The following is a 22580-nucleotide window of genomic DNA, read 5'->3' on the forward strand; positions in this document are numbered from 1 at the left end:
GTGAACTAGATTATTGACTCTAGTAAACCCTTCGGGTGATGATCACATGACGATGTGAACTATGGGTGTTAATCACATACAGATGTGAATATTGGTGTTAAATCACATGGTGATGTGAATTAGATTATTGACTCTAGTGCAAGTGGGGGACTAAAGGAAATATGCCCTAGAGACAATAATAAAGTTGCTATTTATATTTCCTTATATCATGATAAATGTTTATTATTCATGCTAGAATTGTATTAACCAGAAACTTAGTACATGTGTGAATACATAGACAAACAGAGTGTCACTAGTATGCCTCTACTTGACTAGCTCGTTGAATCAAAGATGATTAAGTTTCCTAGCCATAGACATGAGTTGTTATTTGATTAACGGGATCACATCATTAGAGAATGATGTGATTGACTTGACCCATTCCGTTAGCTTAACACTTGATCGTTTTGTATGTTGTTATTGCTTTCTTCATGACTTATACATGTTCCTATGACTATGGGATTATGCAACTCCCAAATACTGGAGGAACACTTTGTGTGCTACCAAATGTCACAACGTAACTGGGTGATTATAAAGGTGCTCTACAGGTGTCTCCGATGGTGTTTGTTGAGTTGGCATAGATCGAGATTACGATTTGTCACTACGATTGTCGTAAAGGTATCTCCGGGCCCTCTCGGTAATGCACATCACTATAAGCCTTGCAAGCAATGTGACTAATGTGTTAGTTACGGGATGATGCATTACGGAACGAGTAAAGAGACTTGCCGGTAACGAGATTGAACTAGGTATTGAGATACCGACGATCGAATCTCGGGCAAGTAACATACCGATGACAAAGGGAACACCATATGTTGTTATGCGGTTTGATCGATAAAGATCTTCGTATAATATGTGGGAGCCAATATGAGCATCCAGGTTTCGCTATTTGTTATTGGCCGGAGACATGTCTTTTTCATGTCTATATAGTTCTCGAACCCGTAGGGTCTGCACGCTTAACGTTCGGTGACGACCGGTATTATGAGTTTATGTGTTTTGATATACGAAAGGTAGTTCGGAGTCCCGGATGAGATCGGGGACATGACGAGGAGTCTCAAAATGGTCGAACCGTAAAGATCGATATATTGGAAGGCTATATTCAGACATCGGAAAGGTTCCGAGTGATTCGGGTATTTTTCGGAGTACTGGAGAGTTACGGGAATTCGCTGGGAGAAGTATTGGGCCTTATTGGGCCATACGGGAATAGAGGAGGCAGGCCAAAGGGAAGGAGGCGCGCCCCCCCCCCCATGGGTCCGAATTGGACTAGGGGAAAGGGGGCGGCGGCCCCCTTGCCCTTTCCTACTCCCTCTCTCTTTCCCTCTTTCTTCTCTCCTACTCTGGAAAGGAAAAGGGGGATCCTACTAGGACTTGGGAGTCCTAATAGGACTCCCCACACTTGGTGCGCCCCCTCTAGGTCCGGCCTCCTCCTCCTCCCTCCCTTATATACGTGGGCAGGGGACACCCCAAAGGTACAACAAATAGACAAGTTGATCATTGATCTCTTAGCCGTGTGTGGTGCCCCCCTCCACCATAATCCACCTCGGTCATATCGTTGCAGCGCTTAGGCGAAGCCCTGTGCCGCTAGTTTCATCATCACCTTCATCACACCATCGTGTTGACGAAACTCTCCTTCGACACTCTGCTGGGTCGGAATTCGTGGGACGTCACCGAGCTGAATGTGTGCAGATCACGGAGGTGCTGTATGTTCAGTACTAGGATCGTTCGATCGTGAAGACGTACGACTACATCAACCGCATTGTCATAACGCTTCCGCTTTCGGTCTACGAGGGTACGTGGACAACACTCTCCCCTCTCGTTGCTATGCATCACCATGATCTTGCGTGTGCGTAGGAAATTTTTGAAATTACCACGTTCCCCAACAGTGATACTGACGACTATTCAACTATTTGGGGTTGCTCTAAAAACCTGACTGGTTGCCTTGCTACTGAGTGCCTTGTCCAGAACGTTGATTTCCACCTCCATTATTGCCAGTACCCTGATAGCCAGATCTCGAGCCACCGGAACCCTGAAAACCAGGATTTTGGAAACCGCCAGGCGAGTCGGCTCCTGGGAAGCCGAATCCTGAGCCGCCGGCTCCAGGCTGCCCCGGGTTTCCGCCGCCTCCGCCCCGATGACTCTTCTAAGCCTGATTGCAAAAATCTTGCATGATGTAACAATTTTCCCAAGAGTGGTTTGCCGGCTTATCAGGAAGGCTATGTTTTGGACACGGGGCCTTGAGGGCCTCCTCAAAGTTATGAGGTTTGTTCCCATTGTAACGTCTCCCAGGTTTGTTGTTTCGCCTCTGGCCCTTAAAGCCGGTATTGGTGTTAGGGACGAAATCTGATCCTCCTTTCGGATGCTTGCGCTTACCACCATTGCCTTGATTACCAAGATTCCTGCTGTGCCCTGGAGTGTTATGCTGGTGACCCCTGCTGCCACCATTTTTCTTGCCTTTGCCAGACTTGTCATCATCCGAAATAGGATCTTTCGTGCTGTCTAACTCAGCATACCTGGTAAGGACATCAATGAGATCGCCCATGTCCTGAACCTTTTGCTTGAGCCACCCAATATTTTGAAGGAGAGGATGAAAGTGACAATTCTTTTCCAAAATCAAGACAACTTGTGCACATGTTATGCTATCGGAGGAGTGAATGATCTCTGCGACCCGACGTGACTAGTGATGAGCGGACTCATCCTCCCGCTGGATGCAATGTTGTAAATCGGTAGTCGTCGTCGGGCGCTTGCATGTTCCTTGGAAGTTTTTGATGAAACGGTCCTTCAATTCTGCCCAAGTATTGAGTGAGTTAGGGGTAGGTTTTTTGAACCACGTGCGAGCCGACCCTTCCAACATCATAGTCAGATATTTGGCGCAAACTGCATGGCTAACATCCAGCATGTCCTTGGCTATCTCGTAGCTTTGAATCCATGCTTCCGGCTTGAGGTTCGCCGTGTAATTGGGAACCTTACGAGGTCATACACTCGTTGTAGAGAGCTGGTGCCAGTATCCCAATGGTCCTGGTGTTCAAACATGTACTGTATGAAACTGGCTGGGCGGCGGTGGGTGGAACCTGGCCCACCCCTGCGTTTGCTGCTTCTGCCTCCCACATAGCCCGAGCCGCGTCAACAATCACATGTGCGTTCAGGGTCGGATGCCTGGGAAGGTCACGCTATTGCTTGGGTTGCCGATGCGCGCTGCTAGAAACTGCTGGTGACTCGGCATGCCAGCTTCTAGTGCGACCTGGTTGCGGGGTAGAGTGAAGTCGCTGCTGACTGTAGGAGTATTTTGCCTGCTGGGCGATCGCAGTCTTCAACATATCAATGGCGTTCCGGGCCTCAATATCAAATGGGGTGTTCCCTGTGATCGGAAGCGCGACAAGATTGGTAGTCACGGCCAGCATGTTGTCCACGGGGTTGGAGAAGTGACCCGCCGGCATTAGAAATGATGCAGAGGAGACTGAATAGGCAATGGATTCCGGGCCGGCTCGGGCTGGTGCTGCTGACCGGCTGACGAGGCTGAGTTGGTGGTGGATGACCATCTCCGTTCGGGGGTGCAACCTGGTTTAACTGGGGTATAATTGCTGCTTTAGGGCTACTCGTCCCTGCCCCTGGAGCAGGCGAGTCTTGCGGTGTGTCGAAGAAACGCTTGGGCTCAAAATTGGGCGGCAAATGGCTCATGTGTCTTCTTTGATGGACCACACTTGAAGCATTCTGACAGCGACTCATGTGCCATGCTTCTGCCTTCAAACGCTCCACCTCGTTGTGGATCTGGGTTTGCACTTCCACCATTCAAGCGTTCTCAGTGTTTGTATCCTCCTGATCCTTAGCCATCTACTCACAAAGCTTCGTCACCTCTGTGTTCCGCTCCGCTTGGTTTTTGACGGTTATCGAGGTCTCCAAGATCGTTGCTAAGGTGGCCATCCACTCCGGAAAAGCATGAGCCTATGGTTTGTCAGAGCCGGCCACGCCTGGAGCCGGTGCTGAAGTGCTGGTCCCTGTCATGGCGCCTGCTGCTATGGAGCGTTGAGCCGGCATAATCCATGACATGTAGACGGTTGCCCGATGTGGCGGAGCCTCGCGGGAAAACGTGTTTCCAGGTGGCTTGAGGCTCGCTGGCTTTGGTTTGATGAGTCGGCTCGATGATGTCGGAGCATATGTCTGACTTGGGGCTTGATTCGCCGATCTTGCTGATGAAAACATGGAACTTGCCGAAGGGGACCCGATACCCATACTCAATTGAGTCAGCCTCAGGACCCCAGCATGAATCATTGATGTAGAGCTTACCGCGATGACTCTTTGTCATACAGTCCATCGAGTATCCCTCGATCCCTGGGAGAGCTTCCTCCAAGAAATCAACACCATTGTGCGTAGGCCCCATGGTGGGCGCCAACTATCATGGTTTTTTCACGACAGATGTTCGCAAAAAAGGACTTAGTCGTGAGGCCATCGTAGCAAGGTAGTAGCTTGAACAGGGGTTGATCGGAATCGAGAGACGCGAGTTTACCCAGGTTTGGCCCCTCACGATGGAGTTAAAAGCCTACGTCCTGCTTGTTTGATTATTGCTTGAGATCTCGATTACAAGGGTGCAACTTAGGCTAACATAGTATTCGAGAGCTTGTAACTTAGTCCTTTCCGTCCTAGGAGCTCCCCTTTATATAACAGGTGAGTCCATCGATTACAGTTGACCCCGGGTCGTAGTACAACTCGTGTCTTAGTCTATTTCCTACTTATCTTGTTCCTCACATAAGGAAGATTTCTTCTGGCTTCCTTCTTGAGCCGGTCCTGCCAGACTCCAAGCTGTGATCCGGCCTTCTCCTCAACCTGCCTCCTGGGCCTTGAATCTTATAGCTCGTCACGACCCAAATGGCCGGGTTGTTTCTAAGCCGCCACATGACTTATGGGTCATATCTTAGGCCAGGTCATAACGTGGGGTTATATCACCACCTGTATATCGTAAGCCACACAACTTTTGGCTGCGCTAGCCATTCTTTGTGCTAACTTTTTACTTTGCTTTTCTAGGGTTCTAAGGAGTTCTAAGTGGGTATTGATCGTTCTCTTTGTTGCGACATTGAGCCTAAAACTTGATGAAAATTGATTAAGTGGTAGACAGAGCTCGTACGCACATTTGATTCTGCTCGGAAGGGCTGATGCTTATGGTTTGTGGGATATTAAAAAAAGAAATGATTGTGTTGCGTCGAGCTGAGAATAGATGAACTATGTGCCTAGTTCGCTCGTATTGGATTGTGCATTAGCATAATTTTAGATATGCCGACTTGAATTAGAAATATCTTTTTTCTTAAATCAGAAATTTAATTTTACTACTGTATTGTGTTCAGTTCAACCCTATTCACCTTGATAATAGAGCTAAAGGAAATATGCCCTAGAGGCAATAATAAAGTTATTATTTATTTCCTTATTTCATGATAAATGTTTATTATTCATGCTAGAATTGTATTAACCGGAAACATAATACATATGTGAATACACAGACAAACATAGTGTCACTAGTATGCCTCTACTTGACTAGCTCATGAATCAAAGATGGTTAAGTTTCCTACCCATGGACAAAAGAGTTGTCATTTGATTAACGGGATCACATCATTAGGAGAATAATGTGATTGACTTGACCCATTGCGTTAGCTTAGCACTTGATCGTTTAGTATGTTGCTATTGCTTTCTTCATGACTTATACATGTTCCTATGACTATGAGATTATGCAACTCCCGTTTACCGGAAGAACACTTTCTGTGTTACCAAACGTCACAACGTAACTGGGTGATTATAAAGGAGCTCTACAGGTGTCTCCGAAGGTACATGTTGGGTTGGCGTATTTCGAGATTAGGATTTGTCACTCCGATTGTCGGAGAGGTATCTCTGGGCCCTCTCGGTAACGCACATCACTTAAGCTTTGCAAGCATCACAACTAATGAGTTAGTTGCGAGATGATGTATTACGTAACGAGTAAAGAGACTTGCCGGTAACGAGATTGAACTAGGTATTGGATACCGACGATCGAATCTCAGGCAAGTAACATACCGATGACAAAGGGAACAACGTATGTTGTTATGCGGTTTGACCGATAAAGATCTTCGTAGAATATGTAGGAGCCAATATGAGCATCCAGGTTCCGCTATTGGTTATTGACTCGAGACGTGTCTCGGTCATGTCTACATAGTTCTCGAACCCGTAGGGTCCGCATGCTTAAGGTTTCGATGACAGTTATATCATGAGTTTATGAGTTTTGATGTACCAAAGAAGTTCGGAGTCCCGGATGAGATCGGGGACATGACGAGGAGTCTCGAAATGGTCGAGACGTAAAGATCGATATAATGGACGACTATATTCGGACATCGGAAAGGTTCAGAGTGATTCGAGTATTTTTTGGAGTACCGGGGAGTTACGGGAATACGGGGAAGAGTATTGGGCCTTAACATGCCTTAGTGGGAAGGAGCCAGGAGGTGGCGCGCGCCCCTCCTAAGCCCAGTCCGAATTGGACAAGGGGTTTGGGGCGCGGCCCCCCTCTCCCTTCCTTCTCCACTCCCCTCCTTTCCCCCCTTCTCCTAGTTGGACTAGGAAAGAAGGAGTCCTACTCCCGGTGGGAGTAGGACTCCCCTTGGCGCGCCCCTCCTTGGCCGGCCACCCCCTCCCCCTTGGCTCTTTTATATACGGGGGTAGGGGGGCACCCCATGACACACAAGTTGATCTACGTGATCGTTCCTTAGCCGTGTGCGGTGCCCCCCTCCACCATATTCCACCTCGGTCATATCGTCGCGAAGCTTAGGCGAAGTCCTGCGCCGGTAGAACATCATCATCGTCACCGCGCCGTCGTGCTGACGGAACTCATCCCCGACACTTTGCTGGATCGGAGTCCGGGGATCGTCATCGAGCTGAACGTGTGCTGAACTCGGAGGTGCCGTACGTTCGGTACTTGGATCGGTCGGATCGTGAAGACGTACGACTACATCAACCGTGTTGTCATAATGCTTCCGCTTACGGTCTACGAGGGTACGTGGACATTACTCTCCCCTCTCGTTGTTATGCATCACCATGATCTTGCGTGTGCGTAGGAATTTTTTTGAAATTACTACGTTCCCCAACAATGGCATCCGAGCCTGGTTTTATGCGTTGATGTTATATGCACGAGTAGAACACAAGTGAGTTGTGGGCGATACAAGTCATACTGCTTACCAGCATGTCATACTTTGGTTCGGCGATATTGTTGGATGAAGCGGCCCGGACCGACATTACGCATACGCTTACTTGAGACTGGTTCTACCGACGTGCTTTGCACACAGGTGGCTGGCGGGTGTCAGTTTCTCCAACTTTAGTTGAACCGAGTGTGACTACGCCCGGTCCTTGCGAAGGTTAAAACAGCACCAACTTGACAAACTATCGTTGTGGTTTTGATGCGTAGGTAAGAACGGTTCTTGCTCAGCCCGTAGCAGCCACGTAAAACTTGCAACAACAAAGTAGAGGACGTCTAACTTGTTTTTGCAGGGCATGTTGTGATGTGATATGGTCAAGACGTGATGAGATATAAGTTGTTGTATGAGATGATCATGTTTTGTTGAAGTTATTGGCAACTGGCAGAAGCCTTATGGTTGTCTCTTTATTGCATAAGATGCAAGTGCTAAATAATTGCTTTACTTTATCGCTATGCGATAGCAATAGTTGCAAGAGCAATAGTTGGCGAGACGACCATGTGACGACACATTGATATGGATCAAGATGATGGAGATCATGGTGTCATGCCGGTGACGATGGAAATCATGACGATGCTTTGGAGATGGAGATCAAAGGCACAAGATGATGACGGCCATATCATGTCACATATTTTGATTGCATGTGATGTTTATCTTTTATGCATCTTATCTTGCTTTGATTGACGGTAGCATTTTAAGATGATCTCTCACTAATTATCAAGAAGTGTTCTCCCTGAGTATGCACCGTTGCCAAAGTTCGTCGTGCCCAGACACCACATGATGATCGGGCGTGATAAGCTCTACGTCCATCTACAACGGGTGCAACCCAGTTTTGCACACGCGGAATACTCAAGTTAAACTTGACGAGCCTAGCATATGCAGATATGGCCTCGGAACACGGAGACCGAAAGGTCGAGCGTGAATCATATAGTAGATATGATCAACATAGTGATGTTCACCATTGAAAGCTACTCCATTTCACGTGATGATCGGTTATGGTTTAGTTGATTTGGATCACGTGATCACTTAGAGGATTAGAGGGATGTCTATCTAAGTGGGAGTTCTTAAGTAATATGATTAATTGAACTTAAATTTATCATGAACTTAGTCCTGGTAGTATTTTGCAAATTATGTTGTAGATCAATAGCTCGCGTTGTTGCTTTCATATGTTTATTTTGATATGTTCCTAGAGAAAATTGTGTTGAAAGATGTTGGTAGCAATGATGCGGATTGGATCCGTGATCTGAGGTTTATCCTCATTGCTGCACAGAAGAATTATGTCCTTAATGCACCACTAGGTGATAGACCTATTGCAGGAGCAGATGCAGATATTATGAACGTTTGGCTAACTCAATATGATGACTACTTGATAGTTTAGTGCACCATGCTTAACGGCTTAGGATCGAGACTTCAAAGACGTTTTGAACGTCATGGACCATATGAGATGTTCCAGGAGTTGAAGTTAATATTCCAAGCAAATACCCGAGTTGAGAGATATGAAGCCTCCAACAAGTTCTATGGCTAAAAGATGGAGGAGAATCGCTCAACTAGTGAGCATGTGCTCAGATTGTGTGGGTACTACAATCACTTGAATCAAGTGGGAGTTAATCTTCCAGATAAGATAGTGATTGTCAGAATTCTCTAGTCACCATCACCAAGTTAGTAGAACTTCGTGATGAACTATAATATGCAAGGGATGACGAAAGTAATTCCCAAGCTCTTCGTGATGCTGAAATCGACGAAGGTAGAAATCAAGAAAAGAGCATCAAGTGTTGATGATTGACAAGACCACTAGTTTCAAGAAAAGGGCAAAGGGAAAGAAAGGGAACTTCAAGTAGAATGACAAGCAAGTTGTCGCTCCCGCGAAGAAGCCCAAAGCTGGACCAAAGCCGGAAACTGAGTGCTTCTACTGCAAAGGAAATGATCACTGGAAGCGGGAATGCCCTGAATATTTGGTGGATAAGAAGGATGGCAAAGTGAACAAGAGTATATTTGATATACAGGTTATTGATGTGTGCCTTACTAGTGTTTATAGTAGCCCCTGAGTATTTGATACTTGTTCGGTTGCTAAGATTAGTAACTCGAAACAGGAGTTACAGAATAAACAGAGACTAGTTGAAGGGGAAGTGACGATGAGTGTTGGAAGTAGTTCCAAGATTGATACGGTCATCATCGCACACTCCCTATACTTTCGGGATTAGTGTTGAGCCTAAATAAGTGTTATTTGGTGTTTGCGTTGAGCATGAATATGATTTGATCATGTTTATTGCAATACGGTTATTCATTTAAGTTAGAGAACAATTGTTGTTCTGTTTACATGAGTAAAACCTTCTATGGTCATACACACCAACGAAAATGGTTTGTTGGATCTCGATCGTAGTGATACACATATTCATAATATTGAAGCCAAAAGATGCAAAGTTAATAATGATAGTGCAACTTGTTTGTGGCACTGCCGTTTAAGTCATTTTGGTATAAAGCGCATGATGAAACTCCATGCTGATGGGATTTTGGAATCACTTGATTATGAATCGCTTGATGCTTGCGAACCATATCTCTTGGGCAAGATGACTAAAACGCCGTTCTCTGGAACAATGGAGCAAGCAACAGATTTGTTGGAAATCATACATACTAATATATGTGGTCCGATGAATATTAAGGCTTGCAACGGGTATCATTATTTTCTGACCTTCACAGATGATTTGAGCAGATATGAGTATATCTACTTAATAAATAGAAGTCTGAAACATTTGAAAAGTTCATATAATTTCGGAGTGAAGTGAAAAATCATCGTAACAAAGTTTCTACAATTTGATCGTGGAGAAGAATATTTGAGTTACGAGTTTGGTCTTCAGTTAAAACAATGTGAAATAGTTTCACTACTCACGCCACCTTGAACACCACAGCATAATGGTGTGTCCGAACGTCATAACCGTACTTTATTGGATATAGTGCAATCTATGATGTTTCTTACCGATTTACCACTATCGTTTTGGGGTTATGCATTAGAGACATCTACATTCATGTTAAATAGGGCACCATCTAAATCCGTTGAGACGACACCGTATGAACTATGGTTTGGCAAGAAACCTAAGTTGTCGTTTCTTAAAGTTTGAGGTTGCAATGCTTATGTGAAAAAGTTTCAACCTGATAAGCTCAAACCCAAATCGGAGAAGTGCGTCTTCATAGGATACCCAAAAGAAAATGTTGGGTACACCTTCTATCACAGATCCGAAGGCAAGACATTCGTTGCTAAGAATGGATCCTTTCTAGAGAAGGAGTTTCTCTCGAAAGAAGTGAGTGGGAGGAAAGTAGAACTTGATAAGGTAATTGTACCTTCTCCCTTATTGGAAAGTAGTTCATCACAGAAATCTGTTCATGTGATTCCTACACCAATTAGTGAGGAAGCTAATGATGATGATCATGTAACTTCAAATCAAGTTACTACCGAACCTCGTAGGTCAACCAGAGTAAGATCCGCACCAGAGTGGTACAGAAATCCTATTCTGGAGGTCATGTTACTTGACCATGGCAAAACCTACGAACTATGAGGAAGCGATGATGAGCCCGGATTCCGCGAAATGGCTTGAGGCCATAAAATCTGAGATAGGATCCATATATAAGAACAAAGTGTGGACTTTGGTTGACCTGCTCGATGATCAGCAAGTCATGTTAAATAAATGGATCTTCAAGAGGAAGAGGACACTGATAATAGTGTTACTATCTACTAAGCTCGACTTGTTGAGAAAGGTTTTCAACAAGTTCAAGGTGTTGAATACGATGAGATTTTCTCACTCGTATCGAAGCTTAAGTCTGTCTGAATCATGTTAGCAATAGCCACATTTTATGAAATCTGGCAAATGGATGTCAAAACTACATTCCTTAATGGATTTATTAAAGAAGAGTTGTATATGATGCAACCAGAAAGTTTTTGTCAATCCTAAAGATGCTAACAAAGTGTGCAAGCTCCAGCAATCCATCAATGTACTGGTGCAAGCATCTCGGAGTTGGAATATACGCTTTGTTGAGTTGATCAAAGCATATGATTTTATACAGACTTTTGGAAGACCTGTATTTACAAGAAAGTGAGTGGGAGCACTACAACATTTCTGATAAGTATATGTGAATGACATATTATTAATTGGAAATGATGTAGAATTTTCTGGAAAGCATAAAGGAGTGTTTGAAAGAAGTTTTTCAAAGAAAGACCTCGGTCAAGCTGCTTACACATTGAGCATCAAGATCTATATAGATAGATCAAGACACTTGATAAGTTTTTCAATGAGTACATACCTTTATAAATTTTTGATGTAGTTCAAAATGGAATAGTCAAAGAAAGAGTTCTTGCCTATGTTGCAAGGTGTGAAGTTGAGTAAGACTCAAAACACGACTATGGTAGAAAATAGAAAGAGAATGAAAAGTCATTCCCTATGCCTCAGTCATAGGTTCTATAAAGTATGCTATGCTGTGAACCAGACCTATTGTATACCTTGCTCTGTGTTTGGCAAAGGAATACAATTTTGATCTAAAAGTAGATCACTGGACAGCGGTCAAGAATATCCTTAGTGAGGACCAAGGAAATACTTCTCGATTATGGAGGTGATAAAAGAGCCCGTCGTAAAAGTTACATCGGTGCAAGCTTTTACACCGATCCAGATGACTCTAAGTCTCATTCTGGATACATATTGAAAGTGGGAGCAATTAGCTAGAGTAGCTCCATGCAGAGCATTGTAGACATAGAATATTTGCAAAATACATACGGCTCTGAATGTGACAGACCCGTAGACTAAACTTCTCTCACGAGCAAAACATGATCATACCTTAGTACTCTTTGGGTGTTAATCACATAGCGATGTGAACTAGATTATTGACTCTAGTAAACCCTTTGGGTGTTGATCACGTGACGATGTGAACTATGGGTATTAATCACATACAGATGTGAATATTGGTGTTAAATCACATGGTGATGTGAACTAGATTATTGACTCTAGTGCAAGTGGGAGACTGAAGGAAATATGCCCTAGAAGCAATAATAAAGTTATTATTTATTTCCTTATTTCATGATAAATGTTTATTATTCATGCTAGAATTGTATTAACCGGAAACATAATACATGTGTGAATACATAGACAAACATAGTGTCACTAGTATGCCTCTACTTGACTAGCTCGTGAATCAAAGATGGTTAAGTTTCCTACCCATGGACAAAAGAGTTGTCATTTGATTAACGGGATCACATCATTAGGAGAATGATGTGATTGACTTGACCCATTCCGTTAGCTTAGCACTTGATCGTTTAGTATGTTGCTATTGCTTTCTTCATGACTTATACATGTTCCTATGACTATGAGATTATGCAACTCCCGTTTACCGGAAGAACACTTTCTGTGCTACCAAACGTCATAACGTAACTGGGTGATTATAAAGGAGCTCTACAGGTGTCTCCGAAGGTACATGTTGGGTTGGCGTATTTCGAGATTAGGATTTGTCACTCCGATTGTCGGAGAGGTATCTCTGGGCCCTTTCGGTAATGCACATCACTTAAGCCTTGCAAGCATTGCAACTAATGAGTTAGTTGCGAGATGATGTATTACGTAACGAGTAAAGAGACTTGCCGGTAACGAGATTGAACTAGGTATTGGATACCGACGATCGAATCTCGGGCAAGTAACATACCGATGACAAAGGGAACAACGTATGTTGTTATGCGGTTTGACCGATAAAGATCTTCGTAGAATATGTAGGAGCCAATATGAGCATCCAGGTTCCGCTATTGGTTATTGACTGGAGACGTGTCTCGGTCATGTCTACATAGTTCTCGAACCCGTAGGGTCCGCATGCTTAAGGTTTCGATGACAGTTATATTATGAGTTTATGAGTTTTGATGTACCAAAGAAGTTCGGAGTCCCGGATGAGATCGGGGACATGACGAGGAGTCTCGAAATGGTCGAGATGTAAAGATCGATATATTGGACGACTATATTCGGACATCGGAAAGGCTCCGAGTGATTCGGGTATTTTTTGGAGTACCGGGGAGTTACGGGAATACATGGAAGAGTATTGGGCCTTAACAGGCCTTAGTGGGAAGGAGCCAGGAGGTGGCGCGCGCCCCTCCCAAGCCCAGTCCGAATTGGATAAGGGGTTTGGGGCGCGGCCCCCCTCTCCCTTCCCTCCCCACTCCCCGCCTTTCTCTTCTTCTCCTAGTTGGACTAGGAAAGAAGGAGTCCTACTCCCGGTGGGAGTAGGACTCCCCTTGGGGCGCCCCTCCTTGGCCGGCCACCCCCTCCCCCTTGGCTCCTTTATATACGGGGGTAGGGGGGCACCCCATGACACACAAGTTGATCTACGTGATCGTTCCTTAGCCGTGTGCGGTGCCCCCCTCCACCATATCCCACCTCGGTCATATCGTCGCGAAGCTTAGGCGGAGCCCTGCGCCGGTAGAACATCATCATCGTCACCACGCTGTCGTGCTGACGGAACTCATCCCCGACACTTTGCTGGATCGGAGTCCGGGGATCGTCATCGAGCTGAACGTGTGCTGAACTCGGAGGTGCCGTATGTTTGGTACTTGGATCGGTCGGATCGTGAAGATGTATGACTACATCAACCGCGTTGTCATAACGCTTCCACTTACGGTCTACGAGGGTACGTGGACATTACTCTCCTCTCTCGTTGCTATGCATCACCATGATCTTGCGTGTGCGTAGGAAATTTTTTGAAATTACTATGTTCCCCAACAAGAGCATGGTGGTTTATCTAATGTGCTAAGCACAAATTTAGATTACGAATATGGTCCTGCGAAAATATTTGACTTCTGCAATAGTGAAAGTTTCTACTATGTGTATAGTGAGAGCATTCTGAATTGGTTGGTGTACCCTAAGGAAGAGCATATATATATACAACGGTCTATTCTGCTAATATTAGCAGAATAACTATTCTGCACATCGCTTCCGCACTGCATGCTGAACGAAAGTGCACTGCATCTTCTTGACGACGAGCACTGCAATATAGACTAGTGAACTTCGTGTCGGAAAAAACTGCACGCAGTGTTTTTTCGGTACCGTTTTCGCTCTAATTTTTTGATTGTTTATCGGAACGAGGCGTATCATATACCATTGAAAAGCTATGGATTAGGCGCAACTTCGCTATGTTGAACACTTTTCGAGATTCCTCGCGGTTTAAGAGAAGTTTCAAAAACGGCGCGGCGGATGACGAGTAGCAGCGAACGTATTTTCGTGATTTTTTCTAAACCACTCATCGGAATAAAGAAAATTATACGCTGTTGGAAAGATATCGTCAAGGCACATATTTTTCATATCTATTATGTTCTCTAATTCGTTACAGTTTAAGAGCAGTTCCAAATTTACTAAATCGCGGAATTACGTTTTTTTGAAATTGTTGCAATTTTTGGTACTGTTTTCGCTCTAGTTTTTGAACCGTTTGTCGAAATTAGGTGTGTAATACCTCGTTGGAAAGCTACAGACAAGGCGCAACTTTCATATGTTGAAATGGTTTTGAGATTCCTTACGGTTTTTAGTTAATTTTGAAGATCGTGCGGCTGACTTCGAGAGGCAGCGGCTATTTTTTCGTGAAATTTTTGCAAACCGCTGGTCGAAATTATTCAAAAGATACGCCGTTGGAAAGATATCGACGAGACGCAACTTTTTCATGTAGAACACACTCTCTAATTGCTTACGGTTTAAGAGCAGTTTTAAAATTAGTGAAAAGCGGACACTCTGTTTTTTCGCGACACCAAAATCATCGTGGGACAGAAGAACGCACTGCTTCAAACTGAAAACCGCACTGCAACAGACAGTCAAGTGCACTGCATCATTTCTTTTTGTTGGACGTAAACTTTCTCACACAAGTTTTTGTTGTCTTTTTTTTCAACTTTTTTTTTGAACGAGAGTGGACTGCAACACTCCCGAAAGTGAAACGCAACACTACCAAAAGTGAACCTCATGAGTTTTTGTTGTCCTTTTTTCGTACTTACTATTTTTTTTACGCGTGTTGACCAAGCGAGTGGACCACAGGGACTGACCGAGTGTACTACATCTAATATAGAAGTGAGCTTCTTTGAGATAGTAGAAGTTTTATAGCAAACTGCATGGGACAACAAAGTGAGCTTCAAAGCCACATCTATCGGTTTTATAGCAAACTGCACGAGACAACAAGTCTCCTCGTTGAATGCAATGAACCACAAGACTCCTCGAACTGGGTTGCATCAACACATTTTTTTTCTCAAAAATGAACTATTTTAGTGCTTGTTGAAATAAACTTCTCAACAAATAGTTTTTACACACAATACATCATATCCCAACCGGGTACATTTGATAGACAAATAAAATCCACAAACAACGGTCTAAACTGCATGCCTGCTTGCTCCGAGCTGCAGGCCGCACACACCCGCACGACACCACATCAAATGCCGACGTGCAACGCCAAGGCATCCAAGCTACCATGTAGAAGTGAACCTCATGCCGGCGCTAGCCGAACTACACAGAGGCATTTTAACAAACTCATTAGAAGCTGAATTCACCCAAATCAACAGCCATAATCTGAAAAAATACACACAAAATTATTTGCTAATGGGGATGAAGTGCACCAAAGTGTACGCTCATATGGGTGTAATTAGAATAATCATTGATAGTCTAGGCTGCCCGAACCAAGCTAGTAAGATGCCTTTTCCCAAACTTTTCACATCAGAACTTCATACACCTATGCATCACACTGCACAACCAAATTATACAACAAATAAAACATCCATCCACCAGGCAATCGAACTGCATGCCCTGCACACGATCGTCAAGAACTACAGATGCATTTAAAATTTTCTTCAACAAGTGAACTACAGTGCCTGGGCCAAACTGCACCTATGTGGAGCGATGCGACCCATTTCTCTATCGGCAGCCAAAACTAGGAGACAGAGGTGTTGACAGCTAAAAAGCTAGAGCATCACCTCTAAAGTGCACTGCATGCGCACTCGCCGGAGGACAGTGGCACATACCGAACCAAGCTGCAGTGTGGTGGCCACAACATCGATCATTGACCTCGACGACGGCAAGGGGCGCACGGCCTGGGAGGGAGGAAAGGGAAGGGCAGAGGAGTAGGAGGGGCGGCAGAGGGATCTTGGCAAGATGGTGGTCACCAGATCCTGCGAACCACAAGGCACACACCATCGTCCTCCTCGTCGTTTTTTGTCAGCGCCACCGCACTGTACATCTATGCACCGCCGAACCGCACACAAAAATGAGATGGGGTCGGGAAGATGTGGCACTCTGCTGGTGACCACTAGGGAGGAGGATCCATTGTCGGGGGTGGTGGTTGCCATCAGAGGAGTGGCTGCTGCGGCGTTGGGGTGGGGTGGCCCATGCGCCAATGAGTCCAGGAAGGTAGGGGCGCGGTGCCGGTGAGTCACGGAGAAAGGAAGGGTCACAGGGATCCATGGCTACAGGAGGGGTCAGCGGCGTCTGCTGCTCAGGGAACGGCGGCGTGTAGACGGAGAAGGCCAGGGAGTGACAAAGGGAGGTCAGGCAGGCCAACGGCGGCGCGGCGGCCGTGGATCTCAGCCGGGATCCTCGTCGGCGTCGGGGGAACAACGTCCACACCTCCGGAATGGGTGGATCGGCCAGGGGGAGGGACCCCTGGACTGCAGGGAAGTTCAGGGTCGGCTGGACCCCTGGACTTTGGTGGATCCGGCCCGGGGAAGGAGGAAGGAGGCGGAGGTATGGGCGCGACGAGGGAGCCGAGCTCGTGGGGGTCCGCAGTGTACCCAGATTTGGCCTTCTGCTGCTCGATTCCATCGCTGGTGGCACGATGGGGCCTGATCCAACACCAGGGAGGCGCTGGTATCATGGCGGGGCGCGCCGGCGGTTGGTTCGTCTAGGGTGCGGCGCACGCGGCCGGATCCGGTGGTTGGAGGTCCTGGGGGAGTGTGGCGGCGCGGGGAAGAAGCTGGTGTTGCTGGGGGGTGTACTGTGGCGTGCGGGGAAGATGGGGAGGCCATGGCTTCCGGGGACGAAGAGAGGCCCTTGGCGGCGGTGGTCGCACGGATCCGGGGGCGGCGCGGTGCCTCGGGCAGTTGCAGCGCCTGCGGGGGTAGGTGGCTGGGGAAGGGAGGCAGGGGGAACCGGGGGTGGGGTGGGAGGTCGCCGCGGGTGGGAGTCCTACGGGGAAGAAGGTGGGTTGGGGGTGGGGTGAGTGGGGATCGTGGGGTTCTATTCTATTCGGCTCGGGGTTCTCTTTAGGAGCGTGGGGTAGTTTTGAAGTGTTAGCAGAATAAGCCGAAGTGGTGTGCAGAATATATATGTGGGAAGACATGTCATGAGCATTGATATAGTAGATATGTTGAATGCCATGCCAGCACATAGGCAGTTGACTCTACAAGTTGATCATAACTGGCATGTAATACGTCTATTTTGCATCATGTTTTTCTATTATTTTAAAGATATACTTTACTTTTAGATGTAATTCTAATGCCTTTTCTCTCTTAAATTGCAAGGAAAATCACCTTGTCTTTCAAGTTGGTAGGGCTTCTACTGATGTAACTTAGGTCAGCATTGACTTCATATTATGTCAGGGAAAGGGTTGTTGTGAGAAAGGTGAGGAATACTTAGAAATGTATAGAAGTACTTTCTTCCACGGCTGGTTGCCCATGGCTTTTAAAAGCAGATCAGGACAATAGAACCGGGGGTTCTTAATAAATAGTTTTGCCCCGAGCAGACCTACCCGACGGTTTGGAGTGTGACATGCATGACTCCTGTATTTCTTGCAGAGATATTTGCGGTTGAGTTAAAAGCTAACCCGAATATGCCAATTAGGGCATTGCAAAAGAAGGTCATAAAGGAATTCAACATGTCTGATGGAAGCTAGGAAAGGCAAAGGAATTGGCATTAGAAGATCCCAAATGATAACGTCCACATGTGTGGCATGTTTGCACATCACCCACACGCCTTGATCCACGTTAATTATGTTTTGCACGAATCGTAAAGAAATTTGTCAGAATCTGAGTGCCATGTGGACATCATCGTGTGTGTGGGCATTGGAGAGTTCGCCCAGACGCCTCGCAACACGCGGTTTGCCAGCTGCGCTGTGTGGGCGAACTAGTTTCTGCCCACACAACCACCACCTAGTCAACACGCATGTGGGCGAACTGCTTTTCGCCCACATGACACCCGTACGTTGTTGGATGGCAACTGCAGTTGCGCGTACGTGACAACTAGGTAAACACACATGGCATCTATGATTCGTTACTAGACGGCAACTGCAGTTGCGCGTACATGACAACCAGATATACACACATGGCAACTATGGTTGGACCACACATGGCAACTAGGTAAATACACATGACAACCATTGTTTGTTTGATTACACGCGGCAACTACCACAAAATAGACATGACAACTATAGTTAACCAAAACAGAGAGAGTTGCCATACTTTTACAACTACATTTGCCATCCCGGATGGCAACTAAATCATCATCCCGCAGGTACCTAATGTAGCTGCGCTAGGACGTGTGGGCATATTTACTTCGTGCCACATACGCGGGGTGGAGATGAGTAGTATTTGTTGGGCGTGTGGCACGAAGTAGCCGTGCCCACACATGCGGGCAATTCTAATGTTCGCCCACACATATCCCGTTTGGGCTGCCTTCGCTCACGCCACACACGGTGTGTGGGCGAATGTCTAGTATGCCACACGTATGGACGTTATCAGGACCCTAGAAGATTCATGGTGATCAGACACAACGGTATCAGATGTTGTGGGATTATGGACATGGGCTAACATGGTCAAACCCAGGGTCCACGTTCTTTCTTTCCACTGAGTTGGTGTCAACCAAAGAAGACCCTGTACCAAGGGATCGCCTGCGTACTATATATTTGCCTTATGATGCTTGCAAACGAGTCTGGTTAGTAGGTTCCAGCCTATCATATTCATTGATGCTTGCCACATGAAAGAAAGTATAAGGGGAAGATATTCACAACAGTTGGCATTGATCGTAATGACAGCATTTTCCCAATAGCAATGGCTTAGGCTAAATTAGAGTGCATAGGTTCCTTGGAGTGGTTCCTCACCACTCGGAAAAACGACCTGAACATCATCGACACTTCTCCTTACATAATAGTGAGTGCTAGGCAGAAAGTAAGTCGTCCTAACATTGTTTTCCGATTTGTGTTCCATGCTTGATTTTTGTTCAGACTCTTGCTAATTGATCCTATGCGGGGCTTGATTAATGCACTGCAAGTCTGCAACCAGAACTTTAGTCATGCAGGATTCAGAGGTGAGACTTTGAAGTAGCAACTTTGGGCCATTGCAAGATTTGCCAACCGCCCCAAGTGGACATAAAACTGTGATAACATGTGGGTAGATTGTCTGGACGCTTTCTACTAGCTTGAGAAGCATGATATTCATACATGGATCCAAAACTTTTTTCAATAAATTCCCTAAATGGGATACGTTGCTAAACAATCTGCCTGAGGTTTCAACACGTGTGACAAGCTCTGCAACTTAATTATCATACCAGCTATCACACTTTATAACTACTCTAATTTATATAGCATAGGCATGATAGGTTTTCGCACTTATCCACTATCAGTCATACCAACTATGCCCAGAACCCTAACTTTTGGCATGCGGCTACATCTTAGACGCCAGGGAGCTGGCTGTTCCTAGCATGTGGGAAAGTATATTCCACAGGATTAGGCAAAAACATGAAATCAAGCCAAGGGAATCAGTAGAAGCACCTGCTTGGCAAGGAAAAATCAACCTAAAAATTCTAAAGAATCTAGAAAAGAACATTAAGTATTCAGCAGACCTTGTAGAGTACTCTACACGCAAAGGACAGTTCCATGTTTTGTCGAACGAGATGACTTTATGTCACTGATATTCCGAAAAAGTGACAGAGCGTGAGGACCATCGCAAACCTGGACCGGACTGTGCACGCGTACAAGCTTTGCATCATGGACTTGGAGGTGACAAAAAAACTCTAGCTCAACAAGCTTCAGCACAGCCGTGGAGGCGTCTTTCAAGTCTAGGATATTTTTGCGGACATCAAGCTATGGATGATGGGACCGACTATCTGCTATACCACGATTTTTTGCCTCTATTTCGAGTATTGATTATACCATATATAGCATCAGCTAGCTAGAGATGCTCTAAGCCGAGAACTCGAATGCTGGATGTGCATGCTCCAGACGGCTAGTGGTGCTCCAGAAATAAAACCCTGTCGGCACAGTTCTGGCAAGGTAAGCAAATCACACTCTACCTGGCCTCAACGCACTGGCGAACGGATGTTTTTGACACGGACACATATGAATGAGAATGGTAGCATCTCCAATCTTGAGTAAGTTTGCTGCTGAGCTTTTCCCCTTTTTATTAGGGGAAGTTTCCTGCTGAGCTAGTACTGCACTCCGGTGGATTCCACACCCACGTACGTACCGGAGCCATGCAGATGCTGAGTAAGCAAATGACATTTCAATTCCAAGGTCTCAACTCAATCCTTTACGCACGATGCATGATGCTGCCCAATCGTGGACCGATCCACCATCGATCCTACCCAGCTACCTGCATGCTACAGATCGACTGTGCTGTGACCACGGTCTACTGTTTTCTTACCCACAGAAAAAGTGATATTTCTACTGAAAGCATCATAACATACTGCTAATTTCTGATTACTGAAACCAACCCGATGCAGACGCGTGAAAATAACAGTAATGGCGCACATTATCCATCCATAACGGGAAGCATCTAGACAGAACAAATGCCCCAAGAGAAATTATCTGGACAAGAATTACCACTGGTAATAATTATTCAAAAGGACAGTTATACTCGATCACATGCGATCCAAATAATATAAGTTGGTAATGCTGAACTGCAAAATAAATATATCAAATGCAAATGGTATCTTAGATTTTATTGAACGGATGGAAACGTTTGTAGATTCGGTATATGAAGAACTACGGGCTGACTGCCACTGAAACTTCTTCTTGACTGTTACCTGGGTAAGTAAGAGAGAAAAGCATGGATAATTAACATAAGATAGCAGAGCATTATAGAAGATAAAATGATGTTATCATATGCACCAATCTCCCATTACCCAATAACTATTATGTGTACAGTTTACTTGATTCAATCTTGCCATATGACCTACTCTGTAATAGTGGCATCCTGTTTCCTGCAGAGAAGTATAGGGGAAATAAGATCACAGTTTAACAAACAAGAAATAAAGACGGTCGGATGAGCATACTCTTGGTATAAGAGAATAGCCTTGCGGATGTCCTCCAGGTTCTGTAGTACCTCTGGGTCGAACAATGCACCCTTAGAACAGGGTCATCACATAAATCAACAAATTAGTAAAACAATCTGCGTAAAGAAACAAATTGGAAAAAGACTTTGCAAGGCACAAATAAGAATATTTTGTAAAGCTTCAAATCCATGACGCACCAGCTGGCTCAAATCTTCTCCCAATTTTTTGAATTTGAGAAAACAGTATATAAAATACAGAACATATATACCACAATCATTTCCACTTTGCTGTGGAACCTGCAATTATTTAAGAACCATAAACAAAAATCACAATATTAAGAAGCACCAACTTAGAGGATAATTCAGCAAAGTATAAAAATAGACAGAGTTCCAGATGTAAACTTCACACCTCAGGAAACTCAAGCTGGACTTGATTTGTGAAATGCCCTATCTCTTCCCGCTCTTCTGTTTTTAAAATATCAATAATGAAGCTGGCACACAAGCAATAATGGTTTAATAAATATAAGAGATTCAGAATAAGGTTGCAATTTATGGGCTATATATATAGATCATGTAAATGTATGAACAAACCAATTATGTGAACATAAATTGTGGCCTCGGTTGGCTTTTGACGTCCATTCCATGCAAAGTCTAAGTACAATGTACCATGTGGTATATATGATTTTGGACATACAAACACCATGGTAGGCTACTATTATGGATAATAATCTGAAACAATACATTATTGTTTTGATATCTTGACTCGTGGACAGCATGCTATAGGGAAATATGTAAACATGTTACCAGATATATCATCGTGTTCATATTTTGTTGGATGCTTAGAGATGGATGAACTAAATGGATCAAACCTGTTGATGACGGATGGCAACCTCTTTGGCTGTGTTGTTCTAAGTGAATCCAACAGTAGAATGCGTGGCCCCTTTGGAGTACCCAAGTAGTTTGTCTCGCCAAAATTACACAAAACAAGGAGGCTCCAATGTCCCCTACATATAGTCAAGGAAGTGAATATTCAGTATCATGCCAATCAAATAAGTGATTGTGCAAGATAAGAAAGCGAGCAACATACCAATAAACAATGGGGA

At 45.0% G+C, this 22580-nt stretch overlaps 1 long non-coding RNA gene across 1 annotated transcript; it reads right to left on the reverse strand.

The window, feature by feature from the left end:
- Positions 1 to 15391: 15391 nt before the first annotated feature.
- Positions 15392 to 16539, reverse strand: LOC123066578 (uncharacterized). The gene is made up of 2 exons (XR_006431376.1): positions 16192 to 16539; positions 15392 to 15727 (listed from the first exon to the last, which is right to left on the reverse strand). It is a non-coding gene; the product is annotated as an uncharacterized lncRNA (long non-coding RNA).
- Between the last annotated feature and the right edge of the window lie 6041 nt (positions 16540 to 22580).

This window comes from Triticum aestivum, chromosome 3B (genome assembly GCF_018294505.1).
Source record: "Triticum aestivum cultivar Chinese Spring chromosome 3B, IWGSC CS RefSeq v2.1, whole genome shotgun sequence".
Classification (NCBI taxonomy): domain Eukaryota; kingdom Viridiplantae; phylum Streptophyta; class Magnoliopsida; order Poales; family Poaceae; genus Triticum; species Triticum aestivum.